This window comes from Excalfactoria chinensis, chromosome 5 (assembly GCF_039878825.1).
Source record: "Excalfactoria chinensis isolate bCotChi1 chromosome 5, bCotChi1.hap2, whole genome shotgun sequence".
NCBI lineage: Eukaryota > Metazoa > Chordata > Aves > Galliformes > Phasianidae > Excalfactoria > Excalfactoria chinensis.
The window spans coordinates 35,712,959-35,726,061 of NC_092829.1; the positions used below are offsets into that span (position 1 = coordinate 35,712,959).

The 13,103-nt window shown below is 49.6% G+C and overlaps 1 protein-coding gene across 4 annotated transcripts in view; it reads right to left on the reverse strand.

The window, feature by feature from the left end:
• The window catches only part of PRDM11 (PR/SET domain 11), a 51,444-nt gene extending 38,543 nt beyond the window's left edge, over positions 1-12,901 (reverse strand). For 3 of the 4 annotated variants that reach the window (XM_072337271.1, XM_072337269.1, XM_072337272.1), the window contains exon 1: positions 12,315-12,499. The gene's annotated coding sequence lies outside the window, so the exon portion shown is untranslated. Of the gene's footprint in view, positions 1-12,314; positions 12,500-12,791 lie in introns of those variants that run through there. The other variant, XM_072337270.1, reaches the window with a different exon arrangement.
• Between the last annotated feature and the right edge of the window lie 202 nt (positions 12,902-13,103).

Below are 13,103 nucleotides of genomic sequence, written 5' to 3' on the forward strand. Positions count from 1 at the left end.
TTCACATTCCAGTTGTTGCACGTGATGTTGTACAGAATTGCCCAGGTTGCCATTCGGCTAACACGTTTCCTGCAGGGGTGAACCCCAGATGCTCCACATTTCAGTTGTTGTTGCATAGGTTTGAGACCAAATAAGGTTCGGCAGATGGATGCTACGGGTTTCCCAGAGTTTGGGTGTTTCCATCACTTGCATGTCACAATTGACACATGTAGTGGTTTTCTCTGGGCTGTGGCACAATCTGGACAGACTGCCATGCAGTGCATAAGAGTGTTGCAAATGGCTGTCGCTGTCATGGGTGCACCTCAGGAGTTAAAGACTGACAATGGCCCAGGATATAGAAGTGCACGTTTTGGACACTGGTGTACAGCTTGGGGCATTAAGCATACCTTCAGCATTCCTGGCAACAGCACTAACAAATCTATTATGGAGGGTGCGCATCAGACCTTGAAGGGGCGTCTTCGTGCACTTAAAGAGGGGGGAGGGCTAGAGGGGCTTGAGCTGTGCCCAGACACTCTCCTCCTGTGTGCACTGTTTAGTTTAAAGCATCTGGAGAATCGGATGGGAGACCATCAGCTGACTGAACAGACTCCAATAGGTCAGGTCCTGATCAGACCTGACGGAGGGTCATGGCTCCCAGACCCTATGCCACTCCTCGTCATGGGCAGAGGATACACCTGTGTTGGGACACCAAGTGGGCTCTGCTGGCTGCCGGCACATTGGGTTAAGCCGGCACCAAACGACAAGCCATCCTGTGCACCGTGAGGATCCGAACATTTCAGCACCGGTTTTGGTCAACGTCTCCTTGGTTAATGTCTGCAGTGCAGCCAGTGATTTGACGTCAACACTGGCCAGCAGCTTGCTGGTAATGGCACATGAGACAGCGTTGCTCCCAATGTGCCTGAAGGTACAAACTGGGAATCTAGTCTTCATGCCGGACTGATAGTTTGTGAGCGGAGGAGACCTTGTTCCTAAATAATCCCCAAGCAGTGGACATTTGGAACGATTCTGCACAACCAATAAGTTTTTGTCTTGTTATTTGGTTATGGAGTGTGATATTTGTAATGCACACTGGACTGAACTGGAATGCCACGAACAAAAAGCTGACAAATGGGTCACAGATGCAAGATTGTTAAAGTATGAGGGAATTCTGATTTCCTCCCCAAAACTGACCCTAGAAACAACTTCAGTGCAGAACCCAGCTCAGTTTCTCTATGGTGAACCCAGCGAGCCCCTAGAATATGATTGCCTTAGGAGTATAGAGGAGCAAATAAAACTGAGACTCGATCTAGATGACATGGAATTACCTACAGGGGAGAAGATATACATAGATGGTTCATCTAGAGTAGTTGAAGGAAAGAGAAAGTCAGGCTATGCATTGGTAAATGGAAAACATTTGAAGTGATAGAATCAGGACCATTAAGCCCGAGCTGGTCTGCTCAAGCTTGTGAATTGTATGCCCTGTTGCAAGCCTTAAAACTATTAAAGGGCAAGAGTGGTACAATATATACAGATTCTAAATATGCGTATGGGATACTACACACTTTTGGGAAAATATGGGAGGAAAGAGGACTTATAAACTCACAGGGAAGGGGGTTAATTCATCAGGAATTGATCCTTAAAGTTTTGAAAGCTATTAGAGAACCAAGAGAGATTGCAGTAGTACATGTAAAAGGTCACCAGCGAGGACTGGATCCACAAATTAGAGGAAATAATCTAGCTGACCAGGAGGCCAAAAGGGCCGCTCTTATGTGTATATATAAGGTAACCGAGAGGGAGGATTGCCCAGCCATGTTTGCAGAAGGTGGACAGAATCCCCTTCCCCTGCTTTGTTTCACGTCTGTGGAAAAAGAAAAGATGATACAAATGGGGATTCGGGAAAATGAAACGGGGAAATGGATACTACCTGATGGACGAGAGGTTTTACCAAAGTCAGTAGCTACAAAGCTGTTACGGAGGTTCCATGAACAAACACATTGGGGTACTCAGGCCTTAGTGGACCAGTTTGCTAATAATTATATGTGTATAGGGGTATATAACGTGGCAAAGGGGATTGTCAATGGATGTATGACCTGCCGGAGGGTAAATGTGAAAAATATGAGAAAAAGGATCCCAGGAGGGCGAGAATTGGCATATCGACCCTTTGCAAGGATCCAGCTGGACTTTACTGAACTCCCCAAAACCGGGAGATATAAATGAGCGACGGTGCTTAGGAGTTCTCGCAGTAATCACGTTTTGTGTGGCAGCACAACACTGCTCACATCAACCTTTCCGGTGGAGTCTAATTAGGCTTAAGGAATATATCACATGATTTTTGTGTACAGGTAATAATTATACCAAGGATTCAATACCACACTGAGGATTTAGGAGCTGCAGGAGCTGGTACAGGAACAGCATCATTAGTTAGGCAGAGCCAAGAATTCACAGCTCTGCGCATTGCTGTAGATGAGGACTTGGCTAAAATTGAACAGTCCATCTCAGCGTTAGAAAAATCAATAAGGTCCCTTTCAGAAGTAGTTCTTCAAAATCGAAGGGCATTGGATCTGGTTTTTCTGAAAAAAAAAAAAAAAAGGGGGACTGTGTGCAGCCCTTCGGGAGGATTGCTGCATGTATGCAGACCATACTGGGGTGGTAAGAGACACAATGACCAAATTGAGGGAAGGATTGGAAAAACGTAAAAAAAAGAAAATGAGGCTCACCAAAGTTGGTATGAATCCTGGTTTAATTACTCACCTTGGCTCACCACATTATTACCTCTGTTGTTAATTATGGTGTTAACCTTTGGACAATGTATTTTCAATTGGGTAACCACGATAGTAAAGAACCGATCAGAAGCTGCTCATTTAATGTTAGTAGGAGCTAAATATAAGACCATAGAACAAGATGATGAAGATAACGAGATACATGCATTAAGCCGGCAGGCACTCCAAAGATTCAATGAACAAAATAAGTTAGCTTAAAGAAAAAGGAGGGATTGTAAAAAGTTGGTGAAAGTTTGTTCATTGTGTTGGGTATGTTGTTGTTGTTGTTGTTGTTGTTGGGGAGGGGGCTGTGCGGAACGGAGTCAAGCGGGCTTCCGGGTTTTGTAAGCGCCCCTGCGGCTCCTGCACTCGCCGCCCCTGTTTCTGCGGCTTCTGTCTACCCGCCACGTGGCAACGAGTGGCGGGAAAGCATAGCGGCGGGGAACAGAGTGGCGGGAAGAATGGGACCAATCAACAAGAAGAGAAAAGCCACTCGGAGCAATACTGCCCGGCAACAAGGGAGCGCAGGCGTGGAAGGCCAACACGGCAGCCACTCAGAATACAAGAGAGACTATAAAAGCTGGGGCCAACAGGGGGAGGGCGCGCCACACGTGCGGAGCTGTGACTCCCGTGGTCGCCCAGCGCTGTTTTTGTTTGTGGTCGCTTACTCAAATCAATAAATTATTCATGATTTGTAAACGGATTTGGTCCAATTCATGACAAGAACCACCTTTAAAACCATGGGACTTAAACCTGTTTTACAGCAGGGAATGCTGTGAGTTGTCAGAGGCTTCAATGACCAGCTCAAGACTAGCAACTGAGATAACAGCATTTGGGTGCCATGACATCAATTTCCCAGTGTCGTTCCCATTGCAGGAAGCCAGGGGACATGGAAATTCCTATCTCCTCTATTCATTTCAAATAGGTGCAAGATAATTTATCACTCTTGTTTTTCCACGGTTTGTTAGCAAAACACACCATCGAAACCTGTCACCATCTTCCTCAGGATAGACCTATTTCAGAAGAGGAAGACAGAAAAGTACTTCCGAGCTAATCCCCAAATTAGGATAAATTAGTTCGTCTTATTGAACTCATGGCGACTTCTAGTCAAGGTGGAAAACACACTGCTGAATTTACAGGATTTGACATCAAATTCTATATTCCAGTCAGTCCAGAGCATTTGCCCTCTGCTGACCCAGGAGCACGAAACATTATGGATCAACAGAAGGCTCTGCAAACTGGATGATTTGGTGCAACTTCTATACTTTAAGTGTTGAGTAAGGATATATTTGCACAGCAGGATGCTGACAAAGTAAAGCTCCCATGCAAACCAAGCCTCTGAAACTGTGCAGCGTGCTGTGGAGCAAAGACAGCTGCTACTGCAACTGCAAGAGACTTGTGGTTTTTAAAAGACATTGAAAACAATTCTCTTAAACTGGAAACTTATCATTTTTGGTATTTGGATCTCAGCACAGATCTCCCAGATTCATAGTTTAAGGGCAGAAGAGAGAATTAGGTCAACCTGACTGATCCCTTGCAAGTCACATGCCCTTACCTTTAGCCTATAAAGCCTATACAAAACTCTCCCAGTCTAGCAAGGAAGGGGAAGAGAAGCCAAGAGCATTTCATTTCAATTGCTAATTGCTGTCGCTGACAAGTTATGCATGAATCTCTTTAGTTTTGGGCACCAGTCAGCAGTTATTTTAAAGTACCCTGCAGCCTTCTGGAATTGACTGAAGCACTCAGTGCAACAAGGGGCTCCTTTAAGCAAATGGACAGAATTACTTTTGGAGTTAATGGCTGTAAGAAACCTCACCATCTTTGGTCAGGACTGCCAGTTGCACTCCTTTGCCTTTGGCTTCCTCAACATAAATACACACCTACATGCATGAAGTTAAACAGGAACAAAAATTCAGTACTAAAACAAGATGCCATTCCACCAGCATTTTTCTACCCAAGGGCAGAACAAGAACTCCATCAAGTGACAGACATAAGTGTTGTTCCTTAAGGCACTACTCAAAGGTGTTTGGATGGTGATAGTGGTGTTGAACAAAAACATACAGAACTGAGCCTTGGATATATCCCTGTTCAGAACCTTCACAGCTTTCCAGCAAGGTGATCTTCTGTGTCACTGTTCCAATTTGCCCTACAGTATGTTAAGATACTGGCATCAGAAAGCCACACTGATGTAAGGCTGAATCTGAAATAAACATAAAGACTACAGACATAAAAACTTCTCCTTGACCCTACTCATTATTACATCCCTGTCAGCATGTCCATACTCACGGCAGCCTTTTTCTGCTAGAACTTGGTACAGAAAGCTTTGGAGAGCTGCCTGTCTATTCTGACCCATTCTTGTAAGTGACAGATTCACAGATCAGGTTCAGGTCACCCATCTCCAAGTTCATAAAACCATTTTCAAACAGACAAGTGGAGTTATCCCAGCAAGGCCACCTAAAAAACTAATTGCATAGCTGTTCTGTCCCTGTAAATAGTTCCAGATCACCAAACTTATTTCAACTACACATTTCACCAGTGGTGAGTCACACTTTCTTCTACATCATGGAATAGGTGTCAAACAGAACTGGCTTCTCTCTTGCCCTCATTTGAAGGGAAGGGTCATCAAGCCTACTTCTTTAAAAATGCAGCTCTGCATATCATATTGCAGAGACTCTTCTGTAATGATCAAGCCCTATCTTAAAATAGCTCAATTATATGCTCCCCTCATCTAGCACGGCAATGTCAGAGACTTGATCTTTCAGAGGTGAAAAATCACTTTCTACACTCATCTTAATCCACATGCAGCTGATTTATTTGTACACTAATTCTGTCCTTTAGCTCAGAGCATCCTTCATCCTCCTCACTGTTTATACCGCCACTTCAGTTTACATATTGAATGCTGACTCCCTATCAGTCACTACCTTTAGCTCCTAAGCCACTTGTATTTCACTGGTTTACTCCAACATTAGCTATTATTTGGGTTTTCATGCACTGAGTTAAAGAAGTTCATAAAGAACAAAATACTGTTTGAGGAGTATAAGACACTTTCCACAACACTGAGTCTCAAGCACTAATCGCTCTACGTTTACTCTGGCCTGATGGCATACCACCCAAACCATCATTTCCTTGCCCATCCAGACAGCTATTTTCAGGACTGTCTCAACAAGATCACTCTTTCAGCCTCTTGGACTTTCTGTGATATGTGAAGAGAGATGAAAAATGAACATCAACAAGCTCCAGAGACCCTCTCATTAATCTAGCGCTTTCTTTGCCTCAGAGGAACGTGCTCAGATATCTTCTACTATTCTTACCTGTGGAAAGATGGGAAGTTTGGAGTGAGGCCACAGCTCTAGGCTGGGAGAGGGAACAGACCCTTAGAAGAGGTCCATCAACATTCCACAAGGCACACAGAGGAAACCTAAGCCACTCTGCCAAGCCCTGCCAGCCTGGGGCCCCACTGGAGACCAGCCGCTCCAGCTAGCCCATGCCCTACATGGGCCGGCTAACACTGGCCTCAATGCATTTAACATTGGTGGAGGTAAACAGGGAAAGGGAAGGGAATGTGTGGGGGCAGGCAGGAAGCAAACCCCAGACACTGCTTTCTAAATAGCAGATGTGGCTATTCTGGCTAGCATACTTCCACTTTAATTTCTAACCCACAGAGATGGGAAATGATTCATGAAAAATCAACAGGATAAAATTAGCTGGAAGGCAGAGAGATAATTCGTGCAACCCAACCGTCACGGGCTGAAGTGCCAGCACTACCAGCACTGCCTGGCATTTTAGCCTCCGGTGCCCTTCAGTGGCTGGCATCAGGCCAGCGATCAGCCTCACATATATTTCCTTAGTGTCTAAACTATCCCCTCTGTAGAGCGTATGCACCTTACGGTCACACAGACTTTCACTCAACACTTTTAGACAAGTTCAAGGGTTTCTTTTTCCCCTGCTAACTGCAGTACTGCTTTTTTTCCTCCTGCTGGTGACTGTTTTGTGGTGGTGGATGGGGCAGACAGGCAGCACAGAAAGGCTTGCACACACGTGGCCAAGCAATGCTCGAAATTCAAACCGCCCGACCAAGTCCAAAAGTTCAGCGTGCTTCACCAGAGTGCCCTTTCCCTGCACAAAGCCAAGAACAGACACAGTAGCGATACCAAGAACAGCTCTGTCTTTGTACAGGCTACTGATTTTAAAGAAACTGCTCCTGAATTTTGTCACATGAAAGCACAAACCACAATTCCATCTTTAATACGGCCACATGACGTTGGGTTTTTTGAGCAGCTGGCATTACCTACAAAACACACCCTCAGCTCATTACCCTGAAGGCAGGTGAGACACCCTCAGCCTTCCATCAGGCCCCAGGGCTTCCAGGCTGGCCCCGTCCCAGCACCCCAACTTCAGGCTTCAGGTATCAGCTGTCAAAGCCTCTGCAGCAGAGCATGTCGACCCTTCTAGGCAAGCAGCCCTGACTGCAATGAGAATGGCCATTCACTGGGACCTATGGGTACAGATGCAACAACACAGAAATTTGGTATTGTTTGTTCAGTTGGTACCTGTTTGTTTCTGTTGAACAACATCACACAGTAGCTCCTCTGTGTCTGTCATAGGACTTTTGCACCACCTGAGCTACAGGACACAGCAAGTGGCTCCTTTCTTCCCACAGATTCTACCTTCCTCCTCCTACGCCCCAAGTTATGTGGGTGGAAAATGTAAAAGTCAGAGTAAATCATACTTTCAACTGTTCCTAAAATTTCAACAAACCAGCTCAGCCCCTGAAAAGCACTAAGGAACACAGCAGGCAGAATGAGAACAAATCAACTGTTCTACAAAGGCAGGGAAAGCAAAAGCAAGAGCCATATTTATTTCTTCTCGTTTGTACCCTCTTGCAGGCTATTAGGGAGATAAGATCTCGCAGCACAACAGACATTATTCAGGGCTGGTAAATCTGTCTGCAGGTTAGGGGCTCATATTACACGGCTTGGACGAGCACTGGCCAAGCATGGGTCACCCCGACCCCTTTCCTTGGTGCAGGCAGCAGTCCAGATACTCCCAGTGTCAGATCTGCCAAGAAATCAGATATCCGTGTGCTGAATTCACCACCACCATCACTCGATCCACACATTCCCTTCCATACAGAGAGGGGTGTTCAGACCCCACATATCCTAATGCAGCAAAAAACTTTCCAGTAGGGGCTAAGCACCTCTGGTCCATCCCTTCAACACCCCCCATCAAGTGCGTCTTCGACATAAAGGTGTTGGGTTGCACAGAAACAGCTAATCCTTTACGCTGTGGGCATTTCTATAACGCTGGTTTAGTGGAAGCACAGAAGAAGTTGTTCAGTTCCAGGCCAAGAAGAAGAGGGAGCACATTGCAATGACTTTGTGCATGCAAGTCAAGGAGGCTACAAAAATTCACTGACTACCCCAAGAGACCTCAAGGGCAACATTTCAACACCGGACTGCAGAATGAGACTATGGTTAAAGAGAAACAGAACTGACAGCTAAGTCCATCAGAGCTGAGGAGCACGTTAGCCTCTGATTTAGTTGGTGCCAGCTCTCAACACATCTAGGGGATGCGTGCAGTAAGCGGATCCACCTTTCTGGAGGTGCTGTCATTGCAATGGCAATGCAGTGCTGGCTGGCAAGGCTCTGCAAGAAGCCAGGTCCTGCTGTACCCCATCAGCCAGTCCTTCTCTGCTCGGCTTAGAAGAGATTTGTTGAAGAACAGAGCAACTTATCTATATGCCATACATATGAAACCTTTCTGTACAATCATAAAGGGAATTAAAAAAAAAATAATAAAAATCAGTAACCGAGAAGTTTCTATTCTTCAGAAACTGGCTGCTCTCACTATGGGCTCAGAAAACCCAAAAACAAACACTGCATGCCTAGACGAGTACATGACAACTCCAGAATGTATTTTATTGTTCACAAAAGTTTGTCATCAGTACTGCTTTTTCCTTCAGATGGTTTCCAAGTGTTTTCATTAATTTCCACTGGATGGATGAGAAGACTGGACCCTGCAAACCACGGCATTTTTAACATCTGCGTTAGTCTTTCCAAACAACATGTCTCCAATTTAAGGAAAACGGCAGACCACATGAAGTAATCTCCAGCAATTTTGGAAGGAAGAAACACAGGAACAAAAACCTACCAAAGACCCTGCAGTACAGTGACATGGGGATGCCAAGGGTTAACTGAATGAAAGGTGTAAAGAGCATTGTGCCAGGAGAGAAAAGCTAACGCCAGGCAAAATCAGGATGCCCTTCAAGGATGACGGTACATACAACCCATCTGTTCAGCTTTCCAGTTGCAGGGCTGCATTTAAGTCCACCCAGCTTATTAATACATAGTTTATACAACACATTTTCAAAATAAAGCCTCATTGTACCGAGAGGGAATGCACTGGACAACGTTTCAAGCCTGGAAACAGTTGATACCCCTGACCAATGCCAGCTCCAATTACTGGCCTTCAATATGATACATATTAAAACAGAGGTCACTGGGTGCCAGCACACGCTGCATGCCCACAGCACTCCAACTCGCACTCAGGAAAGTTGGGCAGGGCTCACCTGGGACCCGCATGCATGTGGGCTCCTGGAGCAAGGCAGGACGCTGCTGACAGCGTAGAGGAGCTCAGCCCTGTCACTGATGCTTATTTTTGTCCCTCCATTGGTGAACCCTTCCCTGCAGCACCATAGGACCTGGCTTCTGACAGAGGCACTGAAGTTTGGAAATCCATTCTCCATCAGCCTCAGCCCAAGACACCTACGTCTTTTCTGAAATTGATCCTCTGTGCTAACACTGCATCAGCCTGAACTCCTTCACCAACAACTCTTATTATCATGCAAGTTCCTAAAACGTATTTCTCAGGGGCAAAACAACTACCAATGCACGAGACATGGTGAGCTTTGTCCACTAACAAACTAGCTTTTCCTGTGCAAATGACAGATGTAGAACTACCCTGGCTGAAGAGCCAAAGCCTAAGGAGGAGTGAAGGAAGGGGGCAGAGAAATGAAAATGTCAGTGCTCAAGTGGGATGACTTTGCTTGTAATACCCTTCTGATGGGCCCCTTATTGATGGCTGTTTGTGACCGAGAGATTGTGCTGAAATGCTACTCTGCAGTATGCATTACCGATTCCTCTCTGGGGGCTGCCAGTTCCTGCAGATTGCACCTTAAACCTTAAATTATACGTATAATGTTTTTACCTTCTGACTGCAGAGAAGCTGTTCCGAGCATGAAAGGCTGGAGCGCTGCCTCCCTGTGCTGTGGACAGAGGAGCCCTCTGAACAACAGCTCCGGGGGATGTGGGCTATTCCTCTCACAAGCACAGCAACAACCAGGAAACATAACAGCAAAGGCTTAAAAGGCATTTGACTTTGTGAAATAGTGCAGAAGACAGGAATACAACAGGAGGGACTCCTCAAGGAGCCCCAGGCTTCACTCAACAGCAGCACGTGCTGGCTGCCCCCCACCAGCATGGCCCTGCCTCACCTCAGCCCTGGGGACAGAGGGAGCCGTGTTCAGAGAGCTCCAAGCTGCAGTAAGGATGCACCTCCAGAGCCTACCCAGGTGTGGGCCAAAAAGAAGAAAGCTGACTCCACATCTCTTAGAACACCAGAAAGCTGCAACCCAAATTGAGGAATAAAGACAATTCTTTGCTTGTTTTGGCTTTCTTATGAAAATTTGTTCTTCGTAGGTCACAGATGCACATTCTCAAGGCTAAGGAAGTGTCAGAAATGTCCACCAGCTCTCTCACCACAGAGAACAAGTCATTGCCTCTCAGTTACTCAGCCCTGAATCCCCAACCCAAGCTCTAGCAGCCTCTCACTTCACTTTGGATGTCAGTGTTATTACTTGGTTATCAACCAAAAACCCCAATCATTTTGTCTTTGGGACAACTTTTAGTTTCTTCATGCAAACCTTCACACCAATGCCAACACCACATCAGCAACAGCCACTTCAAAGATGTAGTTCTGATGCCATGAACCGAATGCACGTTCTGGTGGCCAAAGAAGCATTTTAAGAGCAAGTTATTCCTAACAGCAACCGGCAAAGCTCACAATGAGAAGGAATTCCTCATAAGCTGGCTCAGTAAAGTGCTGCGCTTTGCACTTGGAGTGCCAGGTTGAACTCCAGCATCTCCTGCTGCTACCTCGAATCCCCTGCCTGCAAGCCCAGCCAGCCCCAGCCTGCTTGGCCATCACAGCCCTTCTGCAGCAAGATGGGCTGCCCCAATGCAGTATCTCTGATTGCAGCATTCCCTGCAAGGAGCAGACAAACACCATCCCAGTACTTCCCTCTCTGATTACAATCTGCACTCAACAATAAGAATGCACTGTCCTCATCAGGAACGCATTTCTATTGTCGGGTTTATACACAACGCTTTAGAAAGCTTAAATAGTCATTTCCCTTTCCACTTTCATTGCTTATAGAACTTGCTATTGCACAAGGGGAAATTTAGGGGTTTGAAACCTTGCCCAGGTGGCTTTGCTGGGAGCTGAGTCCCAGGGATAGCAAACAGGCTGCTCAGCACACAGCACCTGGAGCTATGCCTTGCTACCTGCAGCACAGAAAGCAATGCCTGGGCTGGCCTTGTATTTCCTGGTGCTAGAGAAAGACATTAATTGTGGGGAAGAGGAAGCAGTGCCAAGCCAACAGCTTTGCCCATGGGCACCAGCAAGGCTGTGTGTACACAGCTGGGGACCTGCAAGGGGGAGCAGAGCTGGAATCCCCTCAGGGACATGCAGCGGAGGAGACATGGGTTTCCTTGTGGCTCCAAACATCGGGCGCCTATGGAGTGTTCGCGGAGAAGTAAAAAACATTTATCAACTGAAAAAGAGTGCATGAAACACCGGCGCGGCTCAGACCAGGTGAAGTTTTTCACGCGACTAAACACGCTAGTTGAGGCGGGCAGCGCAATGTCAACTTTTCCACTTCCCACCGCGCAGGATACAGGCAAACAAGCGCGCTGTTAAAGACAGGGCAGACGGATTTTCCGCAAGCACAGAACGCAGCCAGGGCGTGCGGCAAGGAGCTGGCCGCATGCAGCACTCCCGCGCCCGACGCGCACGACCGGGACTGGAAACGGTCCTCAAACTTCCAACCCTGCCCCTGCCCCGCGCCGAGGCGAGCCGCGAAGAAGTTCCAGCCCCACCCGCGGGGCGCTCCGCCCGACCCGGCCGGGCCCCGGCTCCCGCGCCCCCGGGGAGCGCCCCGCGCCGCCCCGCCCCCGCCGTCCATTGGCCGCCGGCTCCGTCACTCGCGGGCCCCGCTCTCCGCCGCGGGGGGAGGGCGGGCGCAGCCGCCGCCGCGGTGCGGGCGGGAGCGGAGCGGCGGGGAGTGGCGGGGCAGGGCCGGGCGCCTCCCGCCGGGGAAGGCCGAGGGGGAGAGGGGCGCAACCGGACCGGGGGGCGCCGCGGGCACCCCTTTCCCGCAGCCCTCCGGCGCGACCCCCGGGCGGGGCCCTCGTGCCGCCCGGCCCCTTCGCCGCCTCCTTCCTTCCCCCCCTCCTCTCCCCCGCCCGCTCTCCGCAGCCATTTTCGTGGCCACCTTGGCTACCAGCGGGGCTGACTCACCTCGGCGCTGCGGGCGCGGGGGGCCCGCCTAGGCGTCCGGGGGCCCGCTCCGCCCTGGGGGGCCCGGCTGGCTGCGCGCTGCCTCCCCGCCGCCCCGCCGGCCCCGCTCGCTAGTCGCAGGCGAGGACGGGTCCCGGGGCCGGGCCGGGCTCGACGGAGGCGGCGGCGGCTCCCTCCCTCCCGGCCGTGACCACCATCTTATTAGCACAGGAAATGACATGGAGAACGGAAGAGAGGGGCGTTCGGGGGCCGAGCCCGGGGACCCCCCGAACCGGGGGGAGGCGCCGCCGGCCCGCCCGGCCCGGCCCGCTGGGGCTCCCCGGGGCCGCCGCGCTCCCGCCTTCCTGCAGCTGCCCGCCCGGTGCTGGCGCCCGCGGGGAAGCGGGAGGAGGGAGGGGAAAAAACAAAAACCGCCACAAAACCCGCACAGAGCAGAAAAACAACACCAGCGAAATCCAAACCGTCCCCGCTTCCCACCTCCTGCTCCGGAGCCTGCGAGTCCCGCGCGGAGCCGGCGGCGATCTGTAGCCGCCCCGGGCGGGCAGGGGCTCGGGAGGGGGTGGGGGGGGCTTTTAAAGACTGAAGCGGCTCCCGGGCAGGACGCGGGGGGAGCCCGCTGCTCAGGGACTTGGCCCGGCCCGGCTCGGAGGGGCTGCCCCGCGCTGGCCCCGCGCCGCCCTCCCGCTGCGGCTACCTCTAGCACCTGCCGCCGGGCCGGGCTGCTGGAGCCACGGGGAGCCGAGCCCCGGGCTGCTCCGCCGGCCCCGGCGAGAGTCGGTGCGGCCCCCG